The sequence below is a fragment of the Chiloscyllium plagiosum genome, unplaced genomic scaffold (assembly GCF_037043375.1).
Source record: "Chiloscyllium plagiosum isolate Xiang-an unplaced genomic scaffold, Cpla_swu_hap1 HiC_scaffold_40, whole genome shotgun sequence".
Classification (NCBI taxonomy): Eukaryota; Metazoa; Chordata; class Chondrichthyes; order Orectolobiformes; family Hemiscylliidae; genus Chiloscyllium; species Chiloscyllium plagiosum.
In genome coordinates, this window is record NW_028270178.1 from 20,757,585 (window position 1) to 20,781,060 (window position 23,476).

At 42.9% G+C, this 23,476-nt stretch overlaps 1 pseudogene; it reads left to right on the plus strand.

The window, feature by feature from the left end:
- Positions 1 to 1,361: 1,361 nt before the first annotated feature.
- LOC122544137 (putative G protein-coupled receptor 139) lies at positions 1,362 to 16,703 on the plus strand (annotated as a pseudogene).
- Positions 16,704 to 23,476: the final 6,773 nt, after the last annotated feature.

The window sequence follows — 23,476 nt, forward strand, 5'->3', positions numbered from 1 at the left end:
CCTTCCACCCCACCAATGTCGTACACATTGCATCATCCTCTCCATTTCCATCACTTACAAATGGACCGTATCACCAGGTATATTTCCCTCCTTACCCCTTTCGACTTTCTGTAAAAACCATCCCCTCTGCCACTCTCTTTTCCTATCCATGCACTCCAGCAACACACACTCCTCCTCTCGGCATCTTCCGTAGCCACTGTAGGAATTCAAAACCTCTGCCCACACCTCCCCCATCATCTCAGTCCAAGGCCCCAAAGGAGCCTTTTACATCCATCAAAACAGGCCTGTACTTCCACGCATGTCATTTACTGTATCCGTTGCTCTCGATGCCATCTCCTCTACACTGGGGTGAGAGGGTACCGACTCGCAGAGCGCTTCAGAGAATATCTCCGGGACACCCAGATCAACCAGCCCCACTGCCCCATGGCCGAACAATTCAACTTCCCCTGCCACTCTGCCAAGGACATGCAGATCCGGGGTCTTATCCATTATCACACACTGACCACCCGACGCCTGGAAGAATAACGCCTCTTCTTTCGCATTGGGACCCACAAAACACACGGCATCAATGTTGACTTCATCAGTTTCCTCATTTTCCCTCCCCCATCTTATCCCTGTTACAATCTTTCAACTCGGTACCACCCTCATGACCTGTCCTGCCTGGCAAACTTGCCTCTAGTTCACTCCACCCTCCACTCTGACCGATCACCTTTAAACCCACCTCCAACACCCTATCGGACTCTCATCTAACTACCCCCAGTCTCACCCACCTCCCATTTATCTCGCCATTTCATTAGCTTGTAAAACTCATTCCTCATGTAGGCTCTTGCACGAAACCTCGATTCCCTGCTGATCAGACTCTGCATGACTTGCTGTTCTTTTCCAGCACCACACTCTCGCCCTTACTCTTATAACGCTGTCAAATCATACTGACTTTATGTCATAAATGCAGAGCTCCGTTCTTTCATAAGAAAGAAAAGGTTTCGATTAGCAAACTGTGTGAGATCCCCACTCACTGAAAACACGTTCCAGTATTTCGTTGATATAAAAGGTGATAATGAAGGAAAACCTACATCTCAGTCTGGTACAAAATAGCTTTATTGCAAACTGTAGTGTCATGTTCTGTCTTTCGAAACTATTTCAAATCTAAACAATTAACTTTAACGTTAATTTTCTACTGTCTAACTAAGATTGTATACAGAAGTACCTTTGTACCTAAGATGGTGCCAGGAGTGGCGTCTGTGTACAATTTTCACTGTACTCATTTACTTTCGTACTTGAGTGCACATGACAATGAAATCTACTTTTATTTCTCAAGAAAGCAGTTACAATTTATTCTTCAAAATAGATTCCTTCGAGAATCTATTCTTCAAAATAGATTCTCGAAGGAAAGTGGTTAATTAGCAGCTTGTTCAGATTACTGCAACTACTGTTATTTGTGATGCAACCAGTATATATTATTGTCTCACTGCACACTTCGCTTCCAAGTGAATTGATGCTGTGTTGATAATATTATTTTATTTCAGTAGACAGAATTACTGACTCCACTGGAGCACACAGACCTGACTGAGACAGAATGGAATATTCAGCAATCTTACAGATAGCACGTATTTACTACCCAATACTTGCAGCTGTTGGCATTTTTGGTAAGTCTTAAATCCCATTGTGTTGATGTAAACAGAAATAAAATTTGCTGGAAAAGATCAGTAGATCTGGCAGATCTGGGAAGAGACATTAGAGTTAACATTTCAGGTCTGGTGCCCCTTCCTCAGGCCTTTTCCAGTAGCTTCTGTTTTTGCTTCTGATTTACATCATCCGCAGTTCTCTTGGTTTTATGTTTGCATAAAACCGATTTAAGTTAACTTACTCATTCTTTATTATCATTTGTCATCATTTTCCCTGACTTTGGTTATTTCCAGTCGATGTGTTCCGAGCTGTTTCAGCAGTATTTCATTTTGATTGTTGTTTCTTTCCAGCTGCTGAAGCGGAGTTATCTGTAAATGTTTTACAGAATATTCATTTTTATTATAGAACAGGCTGAGACAGCATTTATTCCTCTTACTTAGTATCACTTCAGAATGTGGTGGAGAGCTGGCTTCTCAAATGAAAATGCAGATCATTTGGTGTTAGAGCATTGACAGAGAGTCACAGAGCATGGAAACAGACTCTTCGGTCCAACCCATCCATGCTGACCAGGTTTTCTCAACTGAACTAGTCCCATTTCCTTGTATTTGACTCATATTCCCCTAAACCTTTCCTCTGCATGGAGCTGTGCAAATGTCTTTTAACTGATCCAGCAACACTGAAGGAACGGTGAAGTGTTTCCAAGCCAGAAAGGTGAGTGTCTTAAAGGGAACTTGCAAGTGGTGTCATTCCCATCAATCTATTGCTTCCAGACATTAGCGGCTGTGAGGATGAGAGGGAGCTGCCTGAGGAACCTCGGTGAGCTGCTGCAATGTGTTCTATAGATGTTACATCCTGCTGTTATTAAGCGATAGTGGTAGAGAGGGACAGACTGAGGTTTTGTGAATGTGGTGACAATCACGTTTTCTGATATATGCTGGAATAAACGTGAACTACTGCAGATGCTAGTTATCTGTAATAGTCAAAGACAAAGTTGAATATATTCGAACGATCTGTAATGTTTTGTGCAGGGAGTGAATAAAAATAAGATTTTGAATTCTCTTATGACTTCTTCAGAATTTTCCAAGATCTTTGATGGTGTTGAGCTTGTTGAGTGTTGCTGGAGCTGCACTCATCGGATCGGTATTTGCAGTATTCACCAATACTCCTGACCTATGTCTTGTAGATGGTGGGACAGGCTTTGGGGAGTCAGGAGGTGAGATTTTCGTCACAGAATTCCCAGGCTGTCACCTACTCTTGGAGAAACAATACTTATAGGGCTAATGCAGGGCTGGATTTGGGTTATTAGAAATCCTTAGGATGTTGATGGTGGTGGATTCTGGAAAGGCAGCATTATTGAATGTCCAAAAGTGTTGTTTAGATTCCCTATAGTTTGCGATAGTAATTTCCTGACACCTATGTCGATCAGCTGTTGTTTACTTCTCTTCCATAAGATCATAAATACATAAGATACAGGATCTAAATGAGGCTATTTGGCTCAGCAAATCTGCTCTGCCATTCAATCGTTGCTTATATGGTTCCTAAACCCCATTATCCTGCGTTCTTGCTGTGGCCTTTGGCTCCCTCATACATCAAAAAACTATCTCTATCTCCGAAGCATTCCAGTGTACTTCCAGTGACTTTCACAAATTTACCATCCTTTCTCTGAACAAATTCCTCCTCATGTCAATTCTAAAGTTTTGTCCCTGAGGCTGTGCCTTTAGATCCTGCTCTCTCCTATCAGTGGAAACATCTGATCCAAGTGTACTCCATCCAGGTCTCTCCGTGTACTATAAGGTTCAATCTGATTTCCCTTCATATTTCTGAACCCCATCGTGTACAGACCCAGAGTGCGCAACCACTTCTCATAGGACAAACCCTTCATTTCTAAAACCATTCCTGCGATCCTCTTCTGAACCCCTTGCAATTGAAAAACATCCTTCCTTATGCACTGTGCCCAAAGTTGCTCACGATATCTTGTGTAATGTGTTAAATGTCTACTGATGAGTACATGAAACTGATGAGTACATGAAACTAATGAGTACATTAAACGTTCACCTTTACTGCATAGATGAGTTGTTTAAATTTTCCACGTAGTTCAACAAGTTTATCTTTCTGTGATGACAGCAATAATTTTCCAATAATTGTTCGTATTCGAAGATTTTTTTTTTGCTTCTTGGTGATCCAATATTCCTGTGTGTGTATTTTTTATTGTTTGATTATTTTTCAAAGGGCAATGATTAGCACACGATGTAAAATATTGTCATACATGATCAAACACAACAATGCAAAATAACTTCAATTCTGAACCATCATATTAGCAGCACCAGGTTCCGCCCATATAATCAACGAGGTAAAAACAATGACTGCAGATGCTGAAAACCAGATTCTGGATCAGTGGTGCTGGAAGAGCACAGCAATTCAGGCAGCATCCGAGGATGCTGCCTGAATTGCTGTGCTCTTCCAGCACCACTGATCCAGAATCCGCCCATATAATGACTGGTGCCACTGGGTCTGTCCGTTGCGAGCATGAATCAATAATTACACAGCATGATGCCTGAGACTAGTTAATATGTCAGTCTACAATCCGACTGTTGCAATTTCAAACAAGTGGGTTACCTTCGCTCCCCAGCAGATTGCCAGCAGCAGTCAACTGTGTTTGTGTCAATGCTATGAATGCCTGCTTTTGGATCAGAGAGTACTACGTTCAAGTCCCACTTGCTACAGTGGTGTGTCATAACATCTTTGAATAAGTTGGTTGAAAAAAATGTCGAATATTTTCAATTACTGGCACTGTCTGTTTAGGGAGGTCAATCAGATCATATATGGTGTTGAGGAACTTGTTCAGAGTATTAGGCCAAGATTGTTTTCAGGTCATCGAGTTAAACGTGTCCTTCTTTTACTCCTGGAAAGTTCTTTTGTGCAATTTAACATCATCATTTTATCAAATAGATATTTTCCTGTCAAGGTGCACCAACAGGATGACAATTCCATGGGAATGATAATTAATCTTCGTCAGTTTTGCCATTTCAGAACTTTCACACGTTCTGCGTTTCTTTCTCTAGGATGATCCACAGAATCGTAGAATGCCGATGGTGTGAAAGTAGGTCATTCGCTCTTTGATTCCACACCAATCTTCCTAAGGATATCTAACCCAGACACGTAGTTCCCCCCTTCATTATTCCCATACTTTTGCATTACCTATGGCTACTCCACCTAGCCTGCACATCCCCAGATACTATGAGACAAATTACCATGGCCATACCACCTAAACTGCACATCTTTGAACTGTGGGAGTGAACCGGAGTACTTACAGGAAACCCACACAGACACAGGGAGAACTTGTAAACTCCTCACAGGCAGTCGTCCAAGCATGGGTTTATACCCAGGTCCCTGGCGCTGTGAGCTCAGTGCCAAACACGTAGCCAACGTGCAATCCCCAAGCAGTTGTTTCGTTTCTGTATACCTTGGTCTATTTTTCCTCCCTACGTTAATGGTTCCGTTTTTGAGCGTGGTCCTCAATGCCTTCTACTTGGAGTTCTGCACTCAACTGTTCGTAACCAGATTTCTTTCTTACAGTTCAAAGATCGAACATGGTGGTACATTAATTTCATTTTGCTGATTTCTTCCGCAGCTCTTCCTCTCATGCTTTGATCTTCTCCAAAGCTTGAATTCTCACACTTCCATGATCTGTACAAATTTCTGATGTAATATAAGGACATAGGAAACAGCTGCCAGCTATTCTATCAGAACACAGCTCACCTGTCTCAACACTTCTTTTGTCCAGCTCCACGAGGTTCTCAACTCCTTAATATTTCAAAAACCTGTCGCTCTCTGCTTCAAATGCATTCAGTGATCTCGCTTCCATCATTTTCTGGGCAGAGAATTCCAGACATTGACTACCGTCTGAGAGAAGCAATTCCTTTTAAGCATGGTCAGTAAATTTGCCAATGGCACCAACATTGGTGGTATAGCAGACTGTGAAGGTTATCTCATATAACAATGGAATCTTGATCAATTGGGTCAATTGGTCGAGGTGTGGCATATGGGGTCAAATTTCAAAAAAATGGGAGGTGCTGCCTTTTCGTCAGATGTTCAAGGGCAGGACATTTATAGTTAATGGAAGGGCACTGAGCAGTGCTGTCAAAAAGAGAGACATCATGGTTCATGTAGTAGTGTTTGGATGTTGTGTCACACGTAGACAGGCTGGTAAAGAAGGCAGTTGGAATGCGTCATAGCTCAGATCATTGAGTACAGGTTGTGGAATGTCACGTTGCAGTTTATGGTACGTTGGTGAGTCCAGTTTTGGAATACTGTGTACAGTCCTGATCACTTGCTATCGAAAGCACAATATTAGATTCGAAAAGGTTCAGTTAAAGTTCATTAGAATTTTACCAAGGCAGGACCGTTTCAGTTATAAGGATAGGCAGAATAATCTGAGGCCCTTTTCGTGTACATTATAGAAGTTGATAAAATCATGAGGGGCATGGATACAGTGAATAACAAAGCTACTTTCTCTACGGTGATGGGACGGGTAGGAGACCATAATTTTAAAGGGTTAGGAGAAAAAATTGGAAGAGACCTGCGTAGCAGGTTTTTGACATAGTGCATGGTTCGTATGTAGAATGAACTTTCCAAAAAAAGTGATGGACGCAGGCCCAGTTACAACATTAAGAGGATATTTGGACGAGTACACGACAAGGCAATGCTTAGATGGAAAAGGGCCATATGCAGGTGCATAGGACTACTTTAAAGAGAAAATGAGGTCTGCAGATGCTGGAGATCAGAGATGGAAATGTGTTGCTGGAGAAGCGCAGCAGGTCAGGCAGCATCTAGGGAACAGGAGAAGGGCTGTTAAAGTTCATTAGAATGATTCCTGAAGAAGGGCTAATGCCCGAAACGTCGATTCTCCTGTTCCCTAGATGCTGCCTGACCTGCTGCGCTTCTCCAGCAACACATTTCCATCATAGGACTACTTTAGTTTGGGAAACTCCGTTGGCATGGACGTGTTACTTCGAAGGCTCTGTTTCTGTGCTGTGTGAAACTATGATGGAAAAGCAACGTTAAATTTAAGATGTTTCACATCAGGAAACATTATAATGAACACCAGTAATTGGACCACGGACACATGTAACATTAAACAGGAACGATCCTCGATAAGTAAGAGGCAAAGTGAATTCCCTATGTTATACCCCCTTATCATTGAAGCTAACTGCATAGCTGCAAGCTTCCCCTGATTTAAAACGATCGAGACTTCAATTGGACCTCAACTCCTTGCCCAAGTAAATAAATTAAAAGAAATAAATGAATGCAGCAGCAGTTATTTCTTACTTCAGAATCTCAGTGTGGCTAAGCATAATCTCACTCCCAAGTCTGTAGACTGAAAATTACTTTTGCCTCAACAAGGCAAATGTGAAGGAATTGCTTCTTTCACTAATTCATTGGATCAAAGCGATAATTCTCCAGGTGTGATCAATTGCATATTGGCATTGCCGTTTTGGGTCTGCCCTTGGCTGAAAACAACCCAAGGTTGAAATAAATCCCCAGAGCTGGTAACCCATCACCTAACACCCTTTATTTATATGTGCAAAGGGCTTGGCACTTGTCCAGCTTCCTTGGAGCCACCTCTCAGAATGAACAGAATCTCTGACACTCCTATTTATATCGGTCAGCCAGGGCTCCCTGTTTCGATCAGGTTTACAGCCCCAATCAGTGAAAACACATTCTGTGAGGTCTCCCTGGTCGACATCGTTCACATCACCACAACGATGGCCGAAAGTGGCTTGCATTTGGCTTAGAACCAGCTTGTGTTACAACACTGTGTTCGAACTCCTCTCCTCATTCAACCAATTACACAGAAAAGCTCGGCTTGGCGAGTAATCTGTTAAAATGGGTGACAGACAATTCCAAAATTTCACTATTTTAACAAGTAACATCAAATTATTTTAGCGATTTTTGAGAAGATTTGCAGCTCAGGTTTATGATAAGTATTTAGGTTAGCTCGTTGAACTGGAAGGTTTTATTTCAGACGTTTCATCACCATGACTAATTACCATCTCGAATTAAGCGGTGGCGGTATGACCCGCCTCTCAATTTATAAGTTTTCGTTTCCTAAGGTGAACATGAACACCAAATAGCCACCAAAAGACACGACCCACTATCACTAGTTTCCATACATACAGACAGAGAAGGACACCACTTTGAATGGGATAATGCACACATCCGAGGACAGATGAAACAAAGACACACACGAGAATTATTAGAGGTACGGCATTCTAACCCGAACTCCATCAGTAAACACATCGACTTAGATCCCATCTATGTTATCTTTCCAAAATAACAATGACATCACCCACCTTCAGAAACCAAGACCTATTAATAAAAAAGCGGGAAATGCCACCAGCTCTTCACCAGAGACTCTCACTGATAATGTTGCTAAGTTACAGTAACGAAACCTCTGAAAACAATCCTTCCAGCTCAGCGAGCTAACTTACTTAATTATCATTTTATTTTCCAACTCTAAAAGTGAACATTACACAAAAGAAATCACAAATTTAAGCCCTCCTTTCTCTTAACTGCTTACAGTCTGCTTCCAAATTTATAACAATATACTGCTCCAATAATACACTTACTAACTTTATATTAACTTAATATGAAAATCACACATGTCTTTGTCATCTTCTTTGACTTCAGCCTACTGCGTGGTGATATTCCTGGGTCGTCTTCTTTATATTTATTGTTAGTATGTTTCATATGAAAAAGGTACTTTTGATAGACAGTATTTTCCAATTCTTTTGAGAACAAGATGTGAGATGGGTAATTAGCTCACCAGGAGTTTCTTTCGATACAGCAGTTGCTCTCTGACCAATTTACAAAATGTCCACATTTTTGCACACACCAATCCCTCCGCCCACCCCAAACATGGGATTGCCTCTTTTGTCCGATGTTGGCAAAACAATAAATTCAACCTCGATTGGGTTTTGGTATCCTGACACATAATCTACACTCATTGGTTTAATTCGAATTGTTCTCAAAACAGGAATCAAAACTGATTAATTTATTTCACAGCCAATTGTTAAGTATTTTCAATTTTCCAAAACACTCTGGGACTGCTGTCTCTCAGTTCAGCATTTTCTTGTTCTTAAAGGTTCAGCACCTGTCTTCAACTTCATAACGTTTGTTTGTTATAGTATTACAGTAAAGTATGAGTCATGACGTTTGCAGCTTTGCAGAGAGATTACATCCAAGGTAACAGACTAAGGTAATAGACAAAAGGTCCAGTTAGAGACATGCAGTTGTTGATGCAGGAACAGCTGAATAAGGACACCCTTGACTATGCTGATAGAAGAATTCCATACGCAGCTGCTTTAAAGATTGGGAGCCTTCACAAATAGATTTACATTGGTTGAGACTTCCAGGTGTTCATAGTTAAATAAAGTCATAGAGTCATAGAGCTATACAGCATGGAAACCCGTCCATGCCGACGAGATATCCCAACCCAATCTAGTCCCATTTGCCAGCACCCAGCCCATATCTGTCTAAACCCATCCTATTTATATACTCATCCAAATGCCTCTGAAATGTTGCAATTGTACAAGCCTCCACCACTTCCTCTGGAAGGTCATTCCATGCACGTAACACCCTCTGCGTGAAAACGTTACCCCTTAGGTTTCTTTTATATCTTTCCCTTCTCACCCTAAACCTATGCCCTCTAGTTCTGAATTAGTTTGTTTTGAATTAGTTACAGAGTTTGATTACATGTGCACATAACCTTAAAAGAACCCAATTAGCATTAAAGAGATTCCACCACAAATCCTCTGGACAATACGGGAAGGCTCCCATATTATTGCAGGGTCTATTGAAATGCATGTGCAGACGTCAGCAGGAATGTGGTAATATACAGCACGTACTGAGAAAGCTCCAAAGATAGAGATAAGGGCGTCTGGGAAAAAGTAATAACACCATAGAAGTCCAAGACCATTTCAGTTTCCAGCAGCAGGAAGAGTGGGTGCTTGGACCAGGGGCCTGTTGGGAAAGGTGAGTCACCTGAAGAAAACTTTAAAATCTTGCCTCGAGCGCCGGCAGCCATAGCATCAAGGAGGGTCAAGGTTTCTGGGAAAGGAGGGACCTTTTTCTTCCATCAGCTATATAAGTGAGTGTTTTCTAAACTCGAGACCCTACCCTTGTAGGGCTTCCCACACATCCACCTCCTCTAATCTTAAACACCAGGGACACATCAGGTAAAATTCTCCTTTGTTTCCTTTCTGATAAGGGGACTTGTAGGAATGGTAATTCTGGGAGAAGAATGTTCCTCCTGTGTGATGTTTGATGTGTGGGACGCCATTAGTGTCCCATCCATCTGCAGGAACTGCACTCAAATCTTGCTGCTCCATTACCGTGTTCGCGAACTGGAGCTGGAGCTGGATGAACTCCGAAACATTCGGGAGGTAGAGGCTGTGATAGATAAGAGATACAGCGAAGTAGTTACCCCTGGGCACAAAGAAAGCTGGGTAATTTTTAGAAGCGGGTAAACAGTCGGTGCAGTGATCCTCTGTGGTCGTTCCCCTGAAATACAAGTATACCGTTTTGGATACTGTTGTGGGCGGGGGGCGACTTACCAGGGGCATGCATTGGGTTCGGGTCTCTGGCAGAGTCTGACCGTGTTGCACAGTAGGGAAGAAAGGATAGGAAGACAGTGTTAGTCACTTTGTGGACTCAATAGTTAGAGGGTCAGATAAAAGGTTTTTTTGAAATGCATGAGACTCACGGTTGGTGTGTTGCCTCACAGGCGCCAGGGTCCGTGATGTCTCGGATCGTTTCTTTAATGTCCTGAAGGGAGAGGGTGACCAGCCCCAACTCATAGTCCACGTGGGTAGCAATGACATAGGGAGAAAGAGGGATAGGGATGTAAGGCAGGATTTCAGGGAGCTAGGATGGAAGCTGAGAGCTAGAACAAACAGAGTTGTTATCTCTCTTTTGTTACCCATGCCACGCGATAGCGAGCAAAGTAATAGGGAGACATATCAGCTGAACACGTGACAGCAGTGATTATGCATGAGAGAGGGTTTCAGTTATATGGATAACACGGGTCATTCTGGGGAACTTGCGATCTCAGCATTCAGGACGGTCTTCACTTGAACCAAAGGGGCACTAAACCCCTGCGTGGGAAATTTGCTGGTATTATTGGGGGAGGTTTAAACGAGCTCACCATGTGGGTGAGAACCTGTGTTGTAGTTCCACTACACAGGTGGATGAGAGTAGGGAGGACACGGTTAGGATTTCTCGGTCACAGGTGTGTGCAGGCAGGAAGCATACTGGATTTAAGTGCGTCTGCTTCCATCTGTCTACTTCAATAGCCGGGGTGGCACGGTGGCTCAGTGGTTAGCACTGCTGCCTCACAGCACCAGGCTCCCAGGTTCGATGCCAGCCTTGGGTGAACGTCTATGTGGAGTTTGCACATTCTCCCTGTGTCTGCATGAGTGTGCTCTGGTTTCCTCCCACAGTCCAAAGATGTGCAGGTCAGGTGGATTGGCCATGCTAAATTGCCCATAGTGTTAGGTGCATTAGTCAGAGAGAAATGGGTCTGGGTGGGTTACTCTTCAAAACGTCGGCGTGGACTGGTCGGGCCGAAGGGCCTGTTTCCACACTGTAGGGAATCTAATCAATACTTCAATAATGTAGGTGAGCTTGCAACATAGATGGGTTCCTGGGACTTCGATGCTGTGGCCATTACTGAGACATGGATAGAGCAAGGTCAAGAGTGGCTGTTGCAGGTTCCAGGATTTAGATTTTTCACTTTTAATCTTTCATTTCAGGAAAGGTAGTAAAAGAGGGGATGGCGTGGTTTTGTTAGTCAGGACTGTGTAACAGTAGCCGAAGGAACATTTGAAAATGACTCTTTGAAGGTGGTGGTAAAGGCTGATGTTTGAAACAGGAGAGGAGAGGTCTCTGGGAGTTTTTTACTGGCCTCCGCAAAGTTCCACGGATGTGGAGTAGAGGGTTGGCAAGTCGATTCTGGGCACGATTGAAAAAAATAGGGTGGTCATGATGGTGGACTTTAATTTCCCCAATATTGATTAGAAATGCTATAACTCTAGTACGTCGGATTGATTAGTCTTTTTGTCAAAATGTGTGCAGGAGGGTTTCCTGACACAGAATGTTGAAGGGCGGACAAGAGGGAATAGAGGGATCTATTCCTCGTTTAAGAACCTGCCCAGGTGTTTGGTTTTGTGATAGGTGAGCAGTTTGGATAGAGTGACCATAATTCGGTTACGTTTAGTTTAGCAATAGAAAGCGGTAGGCACTGGCCACAGAGCAAGATGTATAGATGGGGGAACACAATTATAATGCGATTAGGCAAGACTTAGTATGCATAGAATGGAGCAACAAAAAGCAGTGGGTGGGGACAATCGAAATGTGGAGCACGTTTTAGGAAGAAACATTGCATGTCCTTGACAGGTATGTCCCTGTCAGGCAAGGACGAAGTGATAATGTTAGGGAACCGTGATTTACTAAAGAAATTTTATCTCTTGTTAAGCAGAAGAGGGAGGCTTATGTGGCGCTGATGGCTAGATGGCACAGATGAGGCGATGGACAATTACAAAGAAGCTAGGAAGGAGTTAAAGAGACTCTTAAGAAGAGCAAGGTGGGGTCATGAGCAGTCTTTAGCAGGTTGAATGAAGGAGAACCCTAAAACTTTCTGTAGATATGTAGGAATAAAAGGATGACGAGAGTCGGAATAGGGCCAGTCAAAGACAAAAGTGGGAAGTTGTGTGTGGAAGTGAATGGATTAGTAAGTTTGCAGATGACAATGCAATCGGTGGAGTAGTGGACTGTGCAGAAGAATGTTACAGGCTGCTGGGAGACTTAGATAAACTGCAAAACTAGGCTGAAATATGATAATAGGAGTTCAATAGGAGATAAATGTGACGTGATTCACTTTGGGAAGAATAAGAAGAAGGCAGAATACTGCGTCATTGGAAATATTTTGGTAGTGTGGATGTGCAGAGGGATCTTCCAGTCCATGTACAGAGATCCCTGAAAGTTGTCACGCAGGCTGATAGCGCTAGTAAGAGTGCATATAGTATGTTAGGTTTTATTGGTAGAGGGATTGAGTTCCGGAGCCGTGATGTCTTGCTGCAACTATACAAACGATAGTGTGGCCTCGCTTGGAGTATTATTTGCAGTTCTCGTCGTCCCATTACAGGAAGGATGTGGAAGCATTGCAAAAGGTGCAGAGGAGATTTACCAGGATGTTGCCTGCTCTGAAATAAAGGTCTATAGAGGAAAGGCTGAGGGACGTGGGTCTGTTCTCATTGGAGAGAAGTATGCTAAGAGGCGATTTAATAGAGACATACAAGATGATCAAGATGAACAGTGAGAGTCATTTTCCTAGAATGATGGTATCTACTTGTAGGAAAGGGCATAGCTGCAAATTGAGGGGTGATAGATTTAAGACAGATGTTAGAGGCAGGTTCTTCACTCAGAGATTGGTAAGAATGTGCAATGTCCTATCTGCCAATGTAGATATCTCAGCGACATTTATGAGATTTAAACAGTCGTTGGATAAGCATATGGATGATGATGGGATTGTGTACGGTGATGGGCATGGATTGATTCACAGGTCAGCGCAACATCGAGGGCCGAAGAGCCTGTTGTGCGCTGTAGTATTTATGTTCTATGTTGTCTATAAAGCTGGCCATCACTGATCATGCAGTCACTTGAGTCATTAGATTGAGAGTGTATTTAACACGTTAATAAAATGATTTGTATGTAATGGTGGAATAAAATAAACGTGTAAATGTTTATGTTTCCTTTGTTCAGTGGAGCTGCTTCTGGAACCCCAGGGGTTTCCTCCCACGAGTATAACATCAATACGCTCTTGATGCTGGAACTGGACAGTGAGAGTCATTTTCCTAAAATGAAGACATTTACTTCTGGGAGGGGCAGAGCTGCAAATTGAGGGGTGATAGATTTAAGATAGGTATTGGAGGCAGGTTATTCACTCAGAGAGTGGTTAGAGTGTGGGATGTCCTACCTGCCAATGTAGTTATCTCAGCCATTTTTCCGAGATTAATACAGTCATTGGAAATGCATATGGATGATAATGGGACAGTGTAGGGTGATGGGCATAGATTAATTCACAGGTCGGAGCAAAATCTAGGGACGAAGGGCCTGTTGTGAACCGTATTGTTTTATGTTCTATATTGTCTGTAAGACTGTCCATCGCTGACCATGCAGTCACATATCTCATTGGATTGGGTGTGTTTTTAACAAGGGAATAAAGTGATTTCTCTGTAATGGTGGAATATAATAAATTCGTAAACGTTTATGTTTTTCCTTTGTTCAGTGAAGCTGCTTCAGGAACCCCTTGGGTTCCCTCCCACTGGTGTAATATCAATAAACTCTCCCATGCTCGAAGTGGACTCCGCATGTTGAGTGATTCATTTTGCCATTCTGCCCCAAACACCACTGTTCATATCACTCCACAAAATTTAGCCTTACAGACGCAAATGGTCTGAATACTAATTAATATAATCAAACTGAGGTCCGAATTTTGACGAGACCATTTTGTCATTCATGTGAGGAAAGTGAACTGACAAACATGTATTTTTGCCCATCCCTACTTGTGTCTTGAGAAGATGAAGTCACTTCCTTGGACTGCCGCATTTTCCTGCTGTGGGTTTATAATACCATGGCGCTCCATGATTATGGCCCATTGATAGTGAAGGATCGATGATGTATTTCTAAGTCAGGATGGTGAGTGTCCAAATGGCAACTTGCAGGGGGTGACGCTTACATGTGTCAGACACCATGCCCTTCTGTATGGAAGTGCTTGTGGCTGTGGTTGATGCTGTCAATGAATCTTTGCTGAATTTCTGCGGTGAGGTTTGTTGGCTGTTCACACTGCTGCTACAGAGTGTTAGTGGTAGAGGAGGTGTACATTTATGTGGATGTGTTGCCAATCAAGCAAACTGTAATCACAATTACAGTGTTACTGCTTTCTGATAAAGTACCACATTTAGCAAGTTTCATAATGATTGTCATATGCTCGTATGCTGGCCCATCTCCGAACTCTACTTCCTCTCATTTACAGGCCTTGCAGATTTGTGACTAACATATGTGAGAAAGCGTGTGATCCCTTTCAGTGACAGTCCAGTCCATATTCAACCATCACAATTCCACTTCATATAATATATATTGTTGTTAGTCCTCATGGAGGAGAAAGTGAGAACTACAGGTGCTGGAGATCAGAGTCGAGAGAGTGGTGCTGGAAAATCAAGTCAGGTCAGGTAGCACCGAAGTAGCAGGAGAATAGACGTTTCAGGCATAAGCCCTGATTGCTCACGTACTCAGTTTCTGATTGCATCCATTGTAGTAAAATATCCTGTCAAAATTACCATTTTGTTTTGATGTTTTTCTTTCATTACCAGCTTAGTTAAGGATGAAGCATCTGCTCAAGATTTCAGTGAATCTGTCAGCATGACTTAATTGCATTAAATAATTCATTATATATGGTTTTTATTCTCAATATTTTTTTTTGATTTACTCTGCTTGTCTATTAGTTCCTAAAATATTTTTATTTCATTCTGGTTAGCATAAGTCAATAGGTCTGTTGTAACTTTTCTCTTTGTTTCGTGTAATTGTGTTAATGTATTCGTCTGAGGCAACTGGTCTGATTTAGCAAACATATTATGCTGAGGGTTTTGCTGTGAATCTAATCGTGAAGTAGAGTATTTTATTTTTCTTACAGTTAATTTGGTGGGAATTGTCATCCTGAATCGAGGCAATTGCGGGTTGTCGAAATGCATCACTCGCTATTTATTGGCAATGTCTACAGCAGATCTACTTCTCGTCATTATTAATGTCTTACTGCATCGAATTAACAATCTTTATTTCCCAATTACTTTCTTATCCATCACTCCTGTGTGTGCCTTGAGAGTTGTTATGTTCCTTGCAGCCCTGGACTGTTCAGTTTGGTTCACAGTTGCTTTCACATTTGATCGGTGTGTAGCAATTTGTTGCCAGAAGCTAAGAGTGAGATATTGCAATGCGAAAATGGCATTTGTGGTGATAGTAACTGTGAGTGTGATCAGCTGTTTGCAGTCAATTACATCATATTTTGCATTTATTCCTTCATTTGTTATTGACAATGTACCATGGTTTTGCGTCACAAAACCAGACTATTATACTTCAATATTCTGGAATGTGTATGAATGGATTGACAGTATAATTACACCGTTGCTTCCAATTGTATTGATTTCAGTATTCAATGCTTTGACAGTCAGAAATATTATAAAAGCTAATTACATCCGCTGTCGCCTCCAGGTAAATGGAAATGGACAGAATAGCACTGATCCAGAGGTGGTAAACCGGAGAAAATCCATAATCTTGCTCTTTGCCTTGTCTGCTAATTTTATACTGTTGTGGATGACATATGTCGTACACTCTTTCAACTGGCAAGTAATAAATTATAACTATGAAGACAAGACTTTCAATAATATAATATTTGATCTTCAAGAAATTGGATTCATGCTACGGCTTCTGAGTTCGTGCACCAACACATGTATATATGCTCTAACACAAACTAAATTCAGAGAAGAGTTAATCACTGGAGTAAAATATCCATATACTCGAATTGTTAAACTGTGCAAATAAGCATACGTGTCTGGCCTGTATTTTAAGGTGTATTTCCAGTCTTACAACAGGATCTCCAAATTGAAAGACCTTGTGGAATTTACCTGGCAGTATTAACTGAAAAGATGTCAATGTCCTCAGAATTGGAAGGAAAACACTTCGTCACGAAAACTGGAAATAATACCTTGTGTGAAACATTAACGAATTGTATTTCGAATAATGTTTTACTGATACTGAGTAAAACTTATTGCTGTTCAAAGGGCTCAATCTTTGCTTTTGTGATTCACATGAAATTATTTTCCAATTTCTAATGTATTTAACACATTGCTTTGTGTCATTAATAAGTTTATATTCTTGCGCTGAAAGGTCAGTGGCAACTTCTTGTGAACATGTTCAGTGACTGAATACGACGGCAATGAAATGCAAAGATTAAACATAAAATCTTCCAAACTGCTGTCACTCTGGAATTTTATTTTACTGGCATTATTCGTACTTGCAATGAGAATATGCAATATTCAAAGCTCTTTTTCACAATTCGCATACAGTTTCTGGCCTTGCTTCCTGAAAACAACTTGTCCAGTTGTTCCCATTGTTGTGTAACGTCTCCCACTATCCATCATTGAAACTACCCTATGGTCAACATTCCTGAACCTTCTTCATTGGGTGTGCCTCGCATTTTGTTTCGTTTCAACTGTTATAAAATGCCAGTTTAGGTTTCAGTTCCTGTCTTCATTGTTCCTATCTCCTTTTTATTTCCAAGTCCATTAATTACAACTCACAGTGGATGTTCATTTACCTCACCATATCTGAGCAGCTTCCAGAACGTAAATGGTCAGCAGCAAGATTAGCTGCGAAAGAAATACTGAACACTGATACAAAGTATATAGAAAATTCTTGACACTATTCAGGCCACAACAACCCGCTTAATTGCATCCGTAGCCACAAGCATCCAGCCCCTGCACCATTAGCGCATATTATCAGCAGTGTGTACCAGCCTCAAGATGCACTGCGGAAATGCACCGATGATCTGAAGCAGTACCTTCCAACACGTGACCACTTCCATCCAGACTAGGACAGCAGATGCATGGGAACACCACCCGTTGCACGTTACCCGCCAAGTCACTCAACATCTAGACTGGGGAAATATATCTCTCTTCCTTCACTGTCACTTGGTCAACATCCTGGAATACTCTCCTTAAAGGCATTGTGGATAAATCTACCAGCTGTGGACAGAAAGCAACATTGCGCCACCTGCAAGAGGTAACTAGGGACGGGCGATCAACTTTGGCCCAGCCCCAATGCCTGCAAACTAGCAGACCTGGCAATTTGTGTTCACGTAAGCAATTAAAAACAATTCATCTCTTGTGGCCCCCGGCAGACTCATTCTGCCAACACAGAAATGCCTGTTCTCTTTTACTCCAGTTCAGATTGCCAATAAATTATTATTCATAAAAATAAAATGTAGTCACTAAGCACTGACATAACTGCTAAGGGTCCGGTATCCCTTCACTAAATCAGCCTTTATTTACAAGCGCAGAGTATATGGGATTCAACCAGTCAGCTCGAAGCCAGTAGCTAGAGTGATGAGACGCTCCTGTCTTTTTTTTCTTGGTTTCCTTTTTCTGTTTTCTTTGATTTATCTCCTACGCGAACAATGAACATCAGTGGCGCTGATATTTCGTCCAAAGCACCCGTGTCTAAGTGTCTGTGTCTGTTTGTGTACATACACAGCAAATAAGAAACCATTGAGCAAGAACTTTAACGTATAGTTCCACCAACGAGATAAACACTCAAGTGGCCATGCAACGTTTAACAAGCAAATCCAAATAAGGGAAAGGTCTATGTGTGTAAAGAAAGTGAAGGTGATGGATAAAGAAGAGTTGAAAATGGAGTTGCAGGGGGAAATAAAACACATTATTCCCGCAGTGTTAACCTTTCCCGAAGTGCATCAAGAGCATTGGCAGACATTGCATGCTACCTCTCCAAGGACACCCGGCCTCGAACATCACTGCAGAAGAGGGACAGGCACTCAGCAGAGACCATCTCCAGTTGAACGGTGTCAGCCAGGGGTCACTGATTGACTGGGCCTTTCACCTTGAGTCAATGATCTCATAGTCAGTGAGATCCTCCTGGCCCTCATTACAATGACGACTTTACTGCCCCACCAAGATCGGGGATGTATGCCTACTCTTTCTCCTGTAGCTTCTCCGGGGATATTTTCACCCCAGATGTTGTGACTCTGACTCGGACAAGGGTAACATGACTGGACTGTAACCAATCTCTTGCTCCCAGAGTGCCATGAGACGGTTTCTTCCACCTCTTCAGGTTCTAAAGCTATCGAGTCTGCATGAATGTCAGACTCGGAGGTTCCTTTAGGACTAGACACAGGGTGCGAAGCCACGGTTTCTGACAGACTATCTGTCGCTTCTGAGGGGACAGTTTTGTATTGCTCCTGCCTGATGGCAAAGCAGCAGCTTTCATAAGATCTACATTTTGTTCAAGACCGCGTCACTTACCCAAACTTTGTAAGACATGGGACCTGACTACGCATTGACCTCGACTTGTGCCAATGCGGGGACTTTTCTGTGGTTTCAACACCTAACCGCGTCCGGTGAAGTAAACTGCCTCTCTCCTTTAGAAGCGGCATGTGTTTGGTATTGGTGTTCCTGATGCTGTTTCACCCTCACCCCAGTTCCGGGAATATCAATTTAAATCTCTGTTGTTGATCGTCCTCCCCATCAGCAACTCTGCTGGAGGCTATACCTGTTGTTTTCTGAGCAGTGGTCCTCTGATCGAACAGGACCTGCGACAGTTTTGTATCAAGCGAAACTGAAGACTTTGCCTTTAAACCTGCCTTCAATGTTTGGACTGGTCTTTCTGCCAGACCATTGGACGATTGATGGTATGGAACTGTCTGAACATGCTGAATTCCATTCAACATCAGGAAATACCAGAAATCTCTGCTGGAAAATGACATCCCATTGACCTTGCCCAAACACTTCCAGGAGTTAGCGAGTTTTGAGAAGATTTGTAGCTCAGGTTAAGGTTCTGGATATAGGTTTGCTCGCTGAGCTGGGAGATTCATTTTCAGACGTTTCATCACCATACTAGGTAACATCTTCAATGAGCCTCCAGATGAAGCAATGCTAAATGATTCGTGCTTTCTATTTATATGTTTGTGTTTCTTTGGGTTGGTGATGTCATTTCCTGTGGTGAAGTCATTTACTATGATGATGACATTTCCTGTTCTTTTTTTCAGGAGTTGGTAAATGGGGTCCAGTCAATGTGTTTGTTGATAGAGTTCCGGTCGGAACGCCATGTTTCTCGGAATTCTCGTGCGTCTGTGTTTGGCTTGTCCAAAGATGGTTGCCCCAGTCGAAGAGGTGCCCTTCCTTATCTGTATGTAAGGATACTAGTGACAGTGGGTCATGTCGTTTTGTGGATAGTTGATGTTCATGTATCCTGCTGGCTAGTGCTTTGTCCGGAGGCTCACTGAAGATGTTACCCATTATGGTGATGAAACGTCGGAAAATGAACCTTCCAGCTCAGCGAATAAACCTACATCCAGAAATTCGAGAAGTCTGTGTATTGAAGATCATGCTCACAGCTTTGCAATAATCATCACAGAGATTGATGAATGAACCCTAACCACTGTGAGCCGGTATCCACAACAACCAAGAACATTGAGCTCGTGAAAGGTCCGTATAGTTCACGTGTAACTGAGTTCAGTGTTAACCCAGCCATTTCCATGACTATGGAAGGAACGTTCAGGTGGTAATTTTTAGCATTGTTGTAATGCTGAGCATTGCTCCACGAATATGGCTATGCTGGATCCAATCCTGGCCACCAGACATAACGTCTCAACAACATCTTAATTTTGGAAACCCTTGGATGACCCTGCTGGTGTTCAAATAGTAGCTGGTGGACACATTTACTCAGCACAATCCCTCCTGCACCCCATAATAAAATGCCGCCCTCTGTAATGAGGGATTGCGGATTTATCTCGCTATGAGAATTGGTTTACAGTTTGTTTAAGTCCCCACAATGGCATACTGACCAATCAGATTTCACAATTGTTCTTCCCAGTGCGACCCATTCTGCAAACTGCACTAGTTTGATGATTCCTTCCCTTTTCAGCATTCTGATTTCTGCCTCTGCCTTTCCACTAAAGGAAAATAGCACCAGACAGGCCTTTCAGAATCGGGGAATTGTTTGCCAGTCAACGTGCTAGGTGGCCTTGGCTCCTTTGGGAATCTTTCGACCTTCTTGAAAAAGCTCTGTGTATTTCATTCAGTCTTCACTCAAGCCCGGGCTTCACTTTAGCGTGGAGGCAATAGTCAAGTGTTGTTATCACAGCACATTCACCTCGAGATCCCGGTAATGTTCCAGGGCCCAGCTTCAAATCTTGCCATAGTAGAATTTTAATTCCATGAACATTTTCAATCATGAGTCTGTGATAACCAGGAGTCTGTTTTCGATTGTTGGAAAAACCCGTCTGGACCAACAATGTCCTTTTGGGAAGGCCTACATGCAGTTGACTCTTTACTGTCCACTGGGAAGGACTGCTCGTTATGCAGTGACATCCTCATCCCGTAACTGAGAAAACAAAAGGCACTATTTTCTAATCGAGAAATTCGAGAAATCAAGTGGAAACTGAACCAATTGCTTCTCACACAAGACCGGAAACGAAGTTGTCCACTTAATCTGTAAATGTTGCCTCGCATATGTTTCTCAGTCGAGCTGAAGTCTTCCACAAGCTTAAGAATATGGGTCCTGAGCGAACTTTGTTAAAGATTCGATATGCAATCGCTGATACAGCGGTGCTGGTATCGACTTCCTTTAGAACCAGGTGACCATTTAAACAAATGTTGGTTTTGATTGGTTCTAACTTGGATGTTGCTAAGCAATTTAACTCTTGCAAGCTAGCTGAAGGTGGGATTTCCAGGGTGTGCACACTCCTGGATACCGGTCTATCAGTTCTTTTACTCACAACAGGCCAGCTGGGACTCTTTCACTGTCACAAGTCCGCAAACCGCCAGCAAATACAATGGCTTGCTGGCTTCGATCCTGAATAAAATGTTCCCAGTTTGGCCAAGGTTTGACATTTTTGTGCGGAGGCGGTGGGTTTAGTGTGTGCTGACCTGGAGTGAGTCTGCTCAGGATATGTCCTGTGGTGATGGAATTGCCTTCTCTCAAGTGGTATCCCCAAGTCCATTTGGTCTTTTGAAAGTGGCCTCGTCCGTCGGCATATCCTGCAATTGATATGCTTCACTTGATGCATTTTCAAATGAGAAAGCCGTTTGAAATGTCTGGTTGAAGTCCACTTGGATATTAGGTAGTAGGCAGCTTTGCATGCTTACGCCATTAATCTCACTGTCGTCACAAATGAAGTACCCCCAAAGAGAGCGCTATCCCATCACCAAATCACTTCACCCTTTATTTACACATGTAAAGGAATTGGCAATGCTCTGGTTTTCACGGAGCCAGCTCTCAAAAGGAACAGAACCTCTTACCCTCCTATTTATATATCTTATAAACCAGTACAAATTACAAACATTTGACATTAACGGTTGTATACAAGAAATAGTAAATTACAGGGGAAAGGTTTAGCAAAGCCGGACCCCAGAACCCACCACAAAATCAGTTCACAGGAAAAGGAGGACAAACCTCGAATCCCACCATACATCAAATCAAGAAGGCAACAATAAACGCTATCACATAGAGGCAATCCAACAAACTGAACAATAAAACAGTGCATATATCATAGACACCACTGACAACTCAGCTAACTACCTGTCCCTCCCACCTTCTGGCCACTCTAAGGCAGCCCACCCCTGCCTCTCATCCGGCTTTCAGTCCACCTCATATTCCTTCCGGCTCTCGGTTCACCCTGACACACCTCCTGATCACCTCAAGTCAGCCTGTCGTGTTTGCACTCCTCCAGGAAGACAGCGATCAGATGGTGTACACACCTTCTGGCTTCCCTAGCCGTTCTCTTGCGCTCTCAGACACCTCTAGGACAGCCCGCCTCGGTAACTGCACTGAATGACAGCGTTGATGACAGCCGATTCACCTTCCGGCTCTCGGTCTGCCCCTATATACCATGTGGCTCTCTCACACCCCGACGCACAACTGGGCCTGTGGAAGACCTGACAGAACTTCTTGCCACCTCTAGTACAGCCTGTTCCCCTACCTGGGACGACGGCGCACAGGGCTGTCCAGAGGCCTTGTTGATCTCATTCTGCCTCGATGCACCTCTGGTTCCATGCCGTTCTAACAAACCTTCAGACCACCGCTAGGACAGCCCGTCCCGATTACCCCTTCTTCAGACGACAGCACTCAGAGTTGGCTACGTACCTTCCGGTTCTCAGGGTGACTAACATTGGGGCGGCGTACCCATAACCCAGCTCTCAGAGCAGCCTACACACCTTCTGGTTCACAGGATGGCTTACCATGGCTATCCGTGACAGCTTTCAGGACGACCTATGAGCCTCCCAGCTCACAGAGGAAAATGCTCGAACCAGGGACACATGACAGTGCAGGTGACCACCCCAACAAGCAACAAGACAGTCAATTATCAACAAACAGAGTCCATTCTGGTACAGAGTCCATTACCATAAACAGTCCTCTTAAAAATGTTAAGTCCATTCCAGGAATCAAGTCCACTCCAATATACAAAGTACCTTGTCAGAAATGGAGTCCACTCCAAACTGCAGATTCTATCTCTAAAAACAGGGTCCACAACGGAGGGCAGAGTTCACTCCTGAAGGCAACAAATGCACAACCCACAGCACACAGATATTCAGTGTCCAACGAGTCCTGGCTCATTCAAAGACAACCAGACCCACTCACAGGAACACAGAACATTATGAAGGCGCAGTTAACTCACAGCAGTTTGGTCCACTCCCCAAGGCAGTGTGAATTCCCAAACTCCAGGATACAGCAAGTGCTCACCTTCCAGCAAAAACAAGCGTGTTCAGTCTTCACAGAGGCCTAGTCCTAAAGCCAGGCCTAATCACAGGAACAGCTCATCTGGAAAGTTGACCTCACTTAGAAAGGAATACCAATAACAAACTGACTAAATAATTCAGCCAGTTCAACAATCAGGTTCACCCCAACAAAAAAAAACAGAATCCAACTCCAGCAACAACACACTGACAGTAGCCCAGTCAGCACAGATAAAGTGCCATAAATTTATAATATTCTAAATCTCTTG